The following is a 12,359-nucleotide window of genomic DNA, read 5'->3' as shown; positions in this document are numbered from 1 at the left end:
TCAACCTGCAAAATTCTTGGTCTTGCTTAGACGTCGACCTTCAAAAGATTTGGTCTTGTTTTGGTATCAATCTCCAAAAGTCTTGGTCTTGCCTTGAGCTTGACCTCCAAAAGTCTTGGTCTTATTTCGGAATAAATGTCCAAAAGTCTTGATCTTGTCTCAAACTTGATATTCTCTTGTCTCAATAATGTCTTGGTCTCGGTTGGTGTGATCCATTCTACAACACTAATACCTACACAAAATCAAGCTGAAAATTTACATAATTTGTGTGGTGTATTCCTATCTTAATTGAAAAAGGATTCAGATATGACACGCCTCTCCAACTGTGGCTGACGCCACTGCAATGTTTTTAATTAAATACTCCATCAGATAGCAAGAACACCAGAGTATATATATATAAAAAAAAAAAAAAAAAAAACTAAAAGCACGTAAAGCTTTCAGCTGCTTTGAAAATACAAACTTCAACAGCTAGTCTACCACCTGACAAATCCTGGCCGCCTTTGATGACACAGTGGCATCTCTCATCAACCACTTTTAACTTGTATCACTTCCGACAGTGTAACCAACTTGCCCTGTGCTTCTATTACCAGAACCTCAAGAGAGGAAAAGCAATGTCCGCATGAAGTGAAGCCGGGGATGAGTTTAGCTGTTCCCAGGTAGAGGAGATCATAAATGTAAATTCCTTCCTCCGTGGCAAACAGATGCAAGGATTGGGCAGATCTCATTCCCACCATATACCTCAAAGACATGCTGGGGTTTCTCATTTTAAGGCTCATCCAGTTTTTTTCTGCACATTCAACATTCTGTGATAATAGAAACTGGGTCAAACTAGCACTCTCATATTCCAGTCACATCATTTCCATGGTGAGTGAACTTTTGAACATTTCCATTGTAGTCTCGAGTGCTGGAAAGAGGAGAGGACTTCGATTCGGTAAGTGAACTTTAGCGACTGTTTTTTTTCCCCGGAAAAAAAGTAGGAGTTAGACCACTTACACAACTGGCACATGGTAATAGAGAATCAGGGAATAGTACTAAGCAGGAATCCTGCCCCAAGACTCACCTAAAAAAAGGTTATCAAAACTAAAATCTACAAATGACAACAAAACTGCGCTTTGAAGTGAAACACAGGAAATACACAAAATGAATTTATCCCCTGAGAATTCAATGTGAGATCAGGGATGCCCAAAAGTAATTTACTTATAATGAACCAGCATATGAATAATGTAAAAAGGACATGAAATAGTGAAAAAAATAAACTTAAATGGTTTAACTGCAGCTTCTACAAACCATCCCAAGAGATGTGACATTACAAAAGAGCCATATGGAACGTGAAGCAAGCAGAGTCATAAAAGTCATAATAAACTGCTGACAGCAGTAAATATCACATGCAGTTTAGCTGGTGGTGAAAGGCATCGATGACACGGTGACTTTGTCAAGTGGAAAAGCGCTTTTATCATTAAAAAACTTCATGTGATTTCACTGACTTAGTGAACACGAATGAAGAAAGTACACTGGAGGAAAAAAATGTACCTGAACCAAGATGACAGGCAGCTATTTGGATGCCATGCGGACACCTGGAGCAGGTTGCAGTGAACTCACTTAAATGGATGACATGACTTAGCATTAACTGGCATTTTACTGGCTCACTGATGGACAACGGTGCCATTTTGATATTTCGTCAGGCTGACAAGGGCACGCTCCTGCTCAACCTGCAAGACTTCCGCTAAGATTTACTCAGAAGTTCAAACTGTATGACTATAACGTACTGCAAAAAGCTCGGAACAGAACTATAAATCTTAATCAAGTTAATAAATGTCAAATGTATACAAAAGGGGTTTTTAAACAACAGTTTATTAAGTGATGTTCCAGAGCAAAAATGACTTCTTTAAAAGAAAAATAAAGTTGCTCATTTGAGTTTAGAAAATAACAACTTATCGGTATGCCAATTGTTTAATTTTAATGAAATTAGGTCATGATGAAATAGTAGTTTCACCGTTGTTGAATGTCTGTAAGATACTACCATGTTAGTAGTATCAATTCATTTAAAAGTTTAAATGAATACTGTACGTACACACCCATTGTACTGTAAATTCAGCAAGCGATGACGTGCTCAAACTTTCCACAAACGGAGCTTGGTTTGTTCCCGGAAGTTCCGAAAACGTTTTATTTTTTTTAACTTCTCGCGGTGATAGTCCAGGTGCAAGCGCAGTTTGATCTTCCAGCGATTTTCATGTCTTAAAAATATTATGCATTTTATATCTTTTCTATTAAATAAATGTCAAAAGTGCAAAATGTCTAAGTGTCGACTGTAACCCTACTTTTGTCCCACTCCGTGTATTCGGTTAACCTTTTTGGTGTGTCTGCAGTCTCGAAAGGTGCTAAAATGGCATCAGTCTTACTTCATCTCAGGGAAGTCAGGTTGCATCAATCTGCCCTTATTCATTTATCTTTTGGTTGATGCTCTGGTTGAGAGCTTGAAGGAAAGGTTTTTCTTCCATTAATCCTTGATTGTGTCTCTAATTGACGATCCAGCCCTTTGTTTCATGACCGACTGTGAAAACTGCAACATCAGCCGTTCCCACCCTTTCCCTCACACCCTCATTCGTATCTCCGCGATGAGATCATGCGAGTCCTTTCTTCCATCCTTCCGTCATCCCTTGACGACTTAAATTTGAGAGATTGGATATTGCAAGGCAGAAATAGCCACAGTTTTAAAAGACGCGCCTTGTCGCGGTTTTCCAGACAGAGAAATTTCTCTTGTGCTTTCTTGATCTACCTTGATCCACCTTTTATGAAAGCTAAGTTTTCTGAAAAGTTACTTTTCGCACCGCCCGATTCCCCGGGGTGCTCGGCAGAATATCGGAAAGACTGGCGCTTTTTCGGTTTTCACACACGGCGCCAAGGGGCCTGCTAGGGATGCGCTATTTCAAAAGTAGCAGTATTTTTACATCAGATCTGACTAACTGAGGCGCCCGAAAAATTTTCGCTCCTCACAAGATTATTAAAGTGCGACTCGTACTGTTGGAAATCTGCACTTTGGTTGGATGAATCCCTTTCTGGTATCAGCTCTAATAAGCGGCAAGTTAATGGAGAGCGCAGACCAACATGGATTCCCCTCGGGAGAAGCAAACTGTGGCGCTGACAGCCAGAGCGCATTAAGCACACTGTGGCCCAGTGCAAGGACTCAGTCAACCATGACGGTGTCATTTCCTTTAATAGGGCTTCTTTTTCTCTCGCAGTCCAGTCCCTTATTCCCGCGCTCTTCTTCTTTTGAAGGAACATCTCTCTCCTCTTTTATAGTGACAAACAGACTCATTCCGCGATTCCACTTCCTTTATTCCTTAAATCCCGGGGCTCGTCGGGCTATTTTAAATGCTATACACAGGGATGCGGTGGTTGCAGAGGACCTGAGCGGGGTGTGTGGAACTTTAATTGGTCGGCTTAACCTTCAAAACACAATGAGCAGGCCGTAAGGATCATGATTCAAGGCCATGTAATAAAGCTGAAGACGGCACTTTGCCCAACGGTGCACATACTTTGAGACGCTCTGAGAAAAACAACTGCATATGAAGTTTAATACGACACGGAGAGCATGCTGGCATATGGGCCCTAATAAAGCTTTAGGCTATTGTACTTCAGGGAAGTGATTTTCAACAAGCAATATGGGGTGACCTGGTGCTGCTTCGATGCCAGGAGGGAAATGTATTTTGGCATGTGACATTTAACAACGTAAAGATGTGGAGTCAGCAGCTTCTTAACACAAAATCTGCATTTTTTTATTTTTTTTGTAACATTCACTTGTGGCCTAAAGCCAAGTTGTATTCCGTGGAGAGTGTTCTGACAAAAGGCTTTCAGAGAGACAACATATCTGGCACGCTGATAAGACACAGCGCAGGACTAAAGGAAACTTATCAGCACCACAGGGCCGACTTTTTTTTTTTTTTTTTTTCCCCCAGAAAGCTGAATTAGCTTGCGCGAGTGTGGCGGGGAGTGTGTGCATGTTTGTGTTGTGCATCTTTGATGACTATTTTTAATGAACTGGCACACTTCTCGGATATCGCTGTGTCAGGGTATAGTCTGCCTTTTAAGGGCTTCTGAATAAGTTATGATATTTGGAGAGATAATGAGATGGAGGTAAGGTGACGGAGGACGAGAAAGGGGTTGAGATTGTCAGCAGTAAAGTCTCATCACAAAGTGACAGACGGAAGTTTGAGGCACTTTTCACGGTCAACTTGATCCAATAACAGCAATTCTCAAAGTGTGGTGCGCTAGTGGAACCCTGTAGCGGTACGTAAAAAAAATCACTTAGTTCAGTTACAGTATGTACAAAAATATTGACTGTTTTTATGTTCAATTCATTTCTAACCTAATAATGCTTTAACTACAATGTTTATGTTCAAACTGTAAATAATATGACAGCGGCATACAGTTATATGATTTCTTATTTTAAGGGATAAGGATTTCGGGGGCCGATCACATATCGATATCCTATCAATGAGTTTAAAAAAAAAAATGATGACCAATCACCAATCCAATCAGAAGGTGGGCCAATCCATTTCACCTACATGTTTATCTACTGTGCAGTCGACCCCCGCTATTTGCGTGAAATTGGGTCCAGCCAACTCCAGAAATAGCTCATAAATCGACACTCACTATTGATGAGGATTGGGCTGAGACCAGCACATGAATAGACAAAATTTGCATGTTATCAATGCTCGTTTAAATTTGTGTACAATCAAAGCCCATTAAGGGCATCAGTGTAGAACCAGCCCACAAATAAGCCAAAATTTGTGAATAGACGCACAATCAAATGAATTGGGGTGGGAAAAATAAACGATTAAACCTCAATTAACCTTTTGGCCAAAATAATGCTGAAGGGAGTACAGTATATTCCTAGAGTGAACGAGATCATCTTTGTGGTGATTTTAGCAGACATTGTGACACTAGAACCGATTACCAATTTTGCAAGAAATGCAAAATATTTGAAGATGAATCAGATTTGAGTAAACCCTGACAACCTACTGAAAGTCAATCTATTCATTTGTGTACACAGTAGCAGACATTTGTTTATGGTCCATATCCTTTGGCTCATTTGAACAACCCCATTAAATCCTGATGTGCTCAGTAGAGGACATCCTGGCCTTCCCAATGATGTCTCATGTGTTGGCTGGGAGGCAATTAACTGTCTTGCTGAAAAAAAATGGACGCAAGAGTGGACACAAATGAAAAGGCTGGCTCCCTGTAGAATATGAACAATCAAAATGGAGAACCCACATCTGACAATGACTTGCATGATACCCAGCTCACAGAAGGCTCTTGGAAAGTTATATTCAATATTTCTGTTTCAGAATAGGTGACGTACACTACTGACTTTTTAACACAGCGCAATCAATTGATATTTGCTTTTCAAAAAGTTGATTTCTATAGACTTGGCTGCAAAGGCATGACAGTGCCACATTTCACTTGGGACCAAAGTGGTGGAATGACAGTGGCATCTGCATTGTTATTTCAAGATGGAATAACATATGCTCGCCTGGTGTTGAGCCTTTGAACTGTGCAATCACTTCAGTGTGAAATGTGGCAAGGGGGAGGAATAAAAATTGAATAAGAGCATATCAGATGAGTTTTCTTTTGCACTGTCACTTTTGGCGGTGCCCGGCCGCAAGGATTTACATTTTGATGGAGTTTAAATAATGTGCCAAATCGCACTTGATATAACCCTTATCCATGGTGGGCCTAAAGCAGGCTAGCTTCAACAATGTCTCGCCGACAGAAAGCAACCATGACGACTAACATGGTATTTGTTTTAGTCACAAAAGAGGCTCAGGCTCCATATTTGTGAAACTATAGCTCAGCATTACTGATCAGGAATCATCTTTGAGTATTATATACAGTATTCATGTCATCATACTTTTTTTGAAACTCCTGCTGAGTAATAATATGTAATGGACCGCTGTGCACCATAAAGCCACGCCAAAATTGGAAAACTGAAGAGGAACATTATCCCATCCCCTCTAACCGTTTTAATCAGGAAAAGATTGATTAACCAATGTGTGCTGGCTTGCCTTCCAAGGCCTTTTGTAGAAAGTATCACAGGTGCCCTGAGAGTGCTGTGTGTACCTTCCCGACACACAATGGTCCACGCAAGTGAAAGAGGCGGCCTAAGCGTGCTTTTTAAAAACGAATTAGTTCATTTCCAGTGATTGAACCCGTGCCCCGTTGTCCGCGTGGCCAATTTAATATGTTGCGCTTTTGCAGCAAACAATGAATTTGACATTATTTCCTTTCTCCCGTGAACACAGCAGCAATTATTTTCTTTGGCTGGCCCTTTCACACAACCATTCATGTTTTTGTGTGACTGTCCATTCAGCTGTGTAGAAGAAGCCTGATTGTTAGATTTAACGCACTGCAGCCATTTCCCAGTCTGAGAGCTCGAGTCATTCATCTTGTGGAGTGCAGGTGAACACACGGAAAATATAACGTGCACAACAGACATTATTTTTTTTCCTCAACGACGATTGCTGGAAAGTGGAGGTGGAGTATCTAAATTGAGAATACGAGAGAGATTGAAGGAGAAAGACCGAAGCGGGCGAACAAGTGCACAGTTGATGGCTTCGGAAATAAACTCGAGTTCCTTGGTCTAGGGGGAGAAAATATGAAACACTGACCTTTGAGGTGAGACTTCTCCTGAAATGATATTCCTGAGGATCCGAAGGCTAAACGAAGTGGGTCACACTGCAACCGCAATTTATTCCAGGTGAAAATACAACCAAATAAAACACTGAAAAAAAATGATGGGATATATTAGGCTGAAGTCAGGGCTGTCCAAACGTTTTACTTTGTGGGCTGCAATCAGAAAAATCCAAAGGGCAGATTTGTGTGTGTCTTTTTAACACTTTTAAAACAGTCAACAAGTAGTTACACATTGTCTCAAATATAGACTTTAAATGTATAAAGTTTATACATTTATAGTAATTCATTATTTTTCGTACTTAAGTGCATTTAGTAGTTATACTATTAGTATTTTAACTAATAGTAATTCATTACTTTAGTACTTAATTTGTTCAATTAAACAAATCAATTACTTTATACATTAATTACTTTTGGTACTTTAGTACATAGAGGGAGGCACTTTACTACCAAATTGATTACTTTATTACTGAAATAATCAATTAGTTTAACAATTATCGTAGTCAAAATACCAGTATTTTAGTACCTAAAGTAATTGATTACTTTGGCTTAGATTAGCTGTGGGTTCACCTGAGATGCTTTACTTGATTTGGCTGTGACTTTCAAGCTGTGATGCGGGTCGTGAGTGTTTATTGACGCTGGCAGAGAGGATGTGACAGCCTTGTACAAGCCCTGCAAGCAATGTGGCAAACACCCTGGGAACAAAGAGAGCATAACGATCATGCTGGCACATCTAAAGGCTCATATAAAGGAATATAAACATGCATCACAGTCATATTTCAACTACTTATTGGATTCACTGTCGACAAGAAGAGAAGAGTCTTTCTGTAAGTGGGTAATACATGTTATGGTTATTGGGGTGAGAGGGATAGTTGCACAAACACATTTTTTTAGTAGTTGTTTTCTCCCGCCACTCTTAAATCCTAGTCGGCACTGCTTCAATTTTATTTCAGAAACAACAAAGGACAACAACTCAATTATGCTGCATTTGTGCTAAATGCTAGCGGCGTAGTGCGCATGATGCATTCACATGCGGTCGGACATTTCATACTCAGAAGGAATAAAAAGTATATACATGCATTTAATGTAAATTGCTGCAAATATCTATATAAACTTTGAGTTTTCTATCAATCTGTAAAAGCTAAGATGTGACGGGGGTTAAATTACTTTGAAATTGTATTTACCTACAATGTATGGTCCCTTTATTCACTTAAGATTACACTAGCTAAAAACCATAACTAGGCTTGGTCATCCTACCACCAGGGGTCAATGTTTCCCATATGTTTGCATGACAAAATCCTCTTATTATATTATTGTTATGTCCCAGTCTAGGGGCCTAGGACACAACATATGTAATGGGCCCCGCCTTCCCCAACTCCCAAGCAGCCAGCCGAGAAACCAGATGTTTGGAAAACAAAAGATATATTTATTTACATTACAAATAATTACTGAAAGATAGGAGCAATTAACTCAGGTTGAACCAAGGCCAAAACAACAAACAAAACAATCTGTCAGTGCAATAACCAAACTAACCAAGCAAACAAAACAACCAAAAGATAATAGGCTTACCTCCCTAGCTCCAAAAAACAGGAGGAAAGAAAATGTACAACAAAAACGGCGGTTCACCCCTACTGCTCGGTTTCCATAACTATTAGTACAAATGCGTGGCTGGTTGGGAGCGAAGGAGGACGAGAAAGTTGTCTGCCATCTCGGCTCAATATATAGCAGGTGTGCGACCTGCCAATCAGCAGCAGCCAATCATGGGCCTTCCTGGAGCCGACTAATCCTTGCACTGCTGGGGCACACCTAAAAAAAGATGCCAGGAAACACAGGGAAAAAGAAAAACAAAGCAGGCCGGTACCGGAGAGCAAGACCCCTGAGCGAACCCACCCGTAACAATGATACTGTATATTCTATTATTTAACAGTATGAAATGGCGTTGAGTTTCTCATCTGATTCCTAATATTTACAGTGCTAGCTATCAATTTGAGACCAATTTTGAAAAATTCGATTGACAAAAAAATTGGAATAAATTTGGTTTGAAATGACCAAAAAAATTGAATAAAAAAAAAGAAATGTTGACTACTAATTGATTAAAATTCGCTGAAAAGTAAATAATGTGCTTGGCTCTAAGTTGGCTTATTTGTTTTCATTGGTTTTACACTCAGCAAGTAAGGGTTGTAAGTAAGTAAGGCTGTGTTGCCCAGCGTGCCAAGTTTTTGCCATTAATTATTATTTATCATGTATTTATTTTATTTTATTATTATTTGTAAATATCAAGCCTTGTTTATATACTGCAAAGGCAATAAATAGACCAAACATGATGAATAATCGTGATTAAAATATTGACCAAAATAATCATGATTATTATTTTGGCTATAAGCGTGCAGCCCTTACAGTAAGTATAATAAATGTTCTCCAAATGGGGATACACTTTGCTAACTAAAAAGTGTCATGTTTTGCCATTTCAAATACAGAGACAAAGAAGAAATGTGACTTGCAGTGGATCGTCAACCGGTGAAATTATAATGAGTAAATAATCAAACAATAGGTATGCAAAGCCTAATAAGAAACTGGGAAAGTTGTCTGGTGCCAGAGGTAGATATAATGAGCTACTGTAGATCAGAAGAAGATGTGAAATCAGAAGATGGCTGGAACAACAGGTGGGTGGAATCAATGGGGAATTACGCTGCTTTTATCTACAACACCCGAGAAATTGCTTTGGTTCATGGCAGAATGACACGAATCACCACATTGGTCTGATAATGTCAACTAGTCTAATACATATTTAATTAGCATCATAATGGTTGAGATCAGTTCTCAAAAGTCGCTCTCCAAAATCTTGTTGCATCTCGAGGGTGTTAAATTAGCAGAACGATTGTAAAAATTAAATCAAAAGCCACCTCTACAATTTACTGTGCGGATAATGCACGAGTCACTTCGTTGTAAATGTGTCCTTATAATGGCAATTAGAAGTCCATTCTGGGCGATCTAAATCGATTTTCCCAAAAGATGAATATGATATACGGCAGCTCATAGCTGGGACCAGGGCAAGCATCATTTTCCATTAGTGAGCTTTGGCCCCTCCCACAACCCTTCATGGCAGAATGTAACATATCTATTCTGCAAACCTCATCTGGCAGGGAAAGCCTCTAAATCTTGTTATAAGCTCAGAGAGGATCGTGGCACACCATTTATACACGCTGCAAAGAAGCCCTGCGGATGGAAAAGGAATTACTCCTGCTTGTGATTGCCTCAGAAAAAAAAAAAAAAAAACTTTAATTGTCACACTCCTGATGCCTTTTTGTGACTGACAAACAAAATAGAAAAATAAAGTAATTCGACTCATAATGTAGACCTGCATCAATATGTTGATATTAAAAAAAAACAGGAATGCAGTGTTGTCCATTATGAATGTACTTCTTCTTCCTGTCATTGTGCGTGCCGCTCAGACGAAGAGCGTAACAAACGTGCTTAGGCTGAGCCCTCACTCACTCGCAGCCCCTATAAGGGTTACTCTTCTCTGCCTTTGATTCCACTTCTTCCTCTTCTTCCATCTGAAAAAGGAAGGAAGAGAGAGGGGTGACGCCCAGAGGGTATTCCAAATGGTTCTTTAAGTGGGCCAGTACACAACGGTATGGCGTACCAGTGCTTGTCCGTTTTAGCCTCAAGCTTACCGGAGATTCGTAATCTAGGTACCCTAAATTCCACTTCTTCAATTTTGAAATGGGAGTCACAGAGTAGTGGTGTCCAAACAGTATTACAAAGATTGCTTTGAATGGACCGGTACTTCTCCACCTTAGCCTCGAGCGTACCGGGACTTCACATCGTACCCTCTCGTTATAATTCTTCCTTGCGATTTTTTATACCCATGCAACTCATTCAGTAATTCGGGTACCCCAAATTTGAAATGAATAAAGGCAAGTTATTATGCTGTCATTATAAGGTGCTGTACAAGTCTCCAACGTTAGCAGCTAGCCACTAACAGGGCTCTCGCTATGTACACGAGATGTGAGTTGCAGTCAAATGCATTCATGCATTTTCAAACTCAGGCAGAATTAATGTATTTCATTATTACTTCTTACCTATCACACTATAGGTCGATTAATTAATGTATTAAATATCTGCTGTCACCTACTGCCCGTTTTACCTAGAAACAGTCAAATAATGGAGGAATCAGTGCTTATTTTTTTCCCACTTAAAAGAAGCTGCATGCAAATATTCATTCTGTACAAAAAAACAACATGCTGTTTTCATATCATCAATCTTGCATTAATTAAGGTTTATTGTCTACACTGTTAAACATGATACTGGTATGCAGAGTAATTGATTTATGGCTTGGCAATGCTGCCCTTCAGTGGCAGCTGACTAGAATCACTTTTGAGGGGACAACACAAAGATGAGAAACAGACAGTGATACAATGACAGTCTGAAGAAAACGAACCGCAAGACATCGCTCTGGAGACTACAGCATTCTTCATGTAATCAACTCCATGCTGAGAAGATCTCCCAGACATGAAGCAGCTTTTCATCTCGCATCATCATTTTCCTATTTTTCCTCAAAACACACAATTACTCAACGTCTGCCGTGTAAGTCGATATAACATATTGTTTTATGGTTCAGTCCAAATGACATAAATATTTTTGAAACAGTTTCCAGAGAAGTAACCCACACCGGTGATCCATCAAGGGCAAAAATGTAATAGTTCTTCATGCACTGGTTTGGAGAGTCATGGACGGAATGATGTGCAGTGTCTCTCGTTAAAAATCAAATTCAGATACATTCGACAAGAACAAAGCTGGCTTTAGGTGTTACAAATACATAGCGTGTCAAGTTAAGGACATGAATAACAATAAGAGCGCAGCAAAAATGTAAACACATTATTTCACTTGTCCTAGAATTATCCATTTAGCCATTCTTTGCACAATATATCTTCACTAATTACTAATATTTGCTTGCATTTGTCAGAGCAATTAAATGGTCTTCCTTTAAAGGGGAAATCACTGCATTTTTTTTTATTCTGACTATAGTGCAATAATCAAATATTATAATTAATATTTCACGAAAGCTATATTAATCAACCTATGGAGCTGTAAAGAACATACAGTATTAGATGTCAATTTTTGAACAGCAGAGGATACAACAAACCTGTTGCCATTCATACTACAGAAAAGTTATAGATTCATTTAAGTATATCATCTTTATGTTCACTTAAGCATATTGAGAATTCACAATCAGCAAGTCAATTTATGAACAAACTGTGATAAGATAATGTTGCCATCTCTTTTTGACATTTTTAATCTTGCGGGCATACTGAGACATTTTACAGTGTAAGAATAGTGTGATTATTCAGTAAATGTTAGGAATATGTGTTAAAGCAGGGATAGAAAATGGGCAGTTTCGAACTCTGTGACGTCTTCCATCTGGTAGAAAATGGGTATATTATGACTTAAATGCCTATTGAAAAGCAGTAGAATATATGTATTCATTTATACAGGTAACCAACCCCCTTTTCCAAAAAAACACTGAAAAACCCTAAATAGGTACAGTATTATGAAAAAAATGAAGACCAGGGACTGTATATTCATGGGTGCCAAAAGCACATGGGTCCACTTTGGCAGAAAAACAAGTTTATAATCCCCCACCACCACCACAATGTGTCCCCTGC

At 39.2% G+C, this 12,359-nt stretch overlaps 1 long non-coding RNA gene across 5 annotated transcripts in view; it reads right to left on the bottom strand.

The window, feature by feature from the left end:
* Positions 1 to 12,359, bottom strand: part of LOC148414001 (uncharacterized) — a 163,837-nt gene that overhangs the window by 124,016 nt on the left and 27,462 nt on the right. For all 5 annotated transcript variants that reach the window (XR_015867579.1, XR_015867580.1, XR_015867578.1 and 2 more), the window contains 2 exons: positions 7,261 to 7,385; positions 6,669 to 6,781 (listed from right to left, as the gene is read on the bottom strand). This is a non-coding gene — a long non-coding RNA (uncharacterized LOC148414001). The remainder of the gene's footprint in view (positions 1 to 6,668; positions 6,782 to 7,260; positions 7,386 to 12,359) is intronic.

Source organism: Hippichthys cyanospilos, chromosome 13 (genome assembly GCF_059441005.1).
Source record: "Hippichthys cyanospilos isolate Australia breed blue-spotted pipefish chromosome 13, RoL_Hcya_1.0, whole genome shotgun sequence".
NCBI classification, from domain to species: Eukaryota; Metazoa; Chordata; class Actinopteri; order Syngnathiformes; family Syngnathidae; genus Hippichthys; species Hippichthys cyanospilos.
Note: the sequence above shows the minus strand (reverse complement) of the source record. Positions and strands in the feature narration are given on the sequence as shown.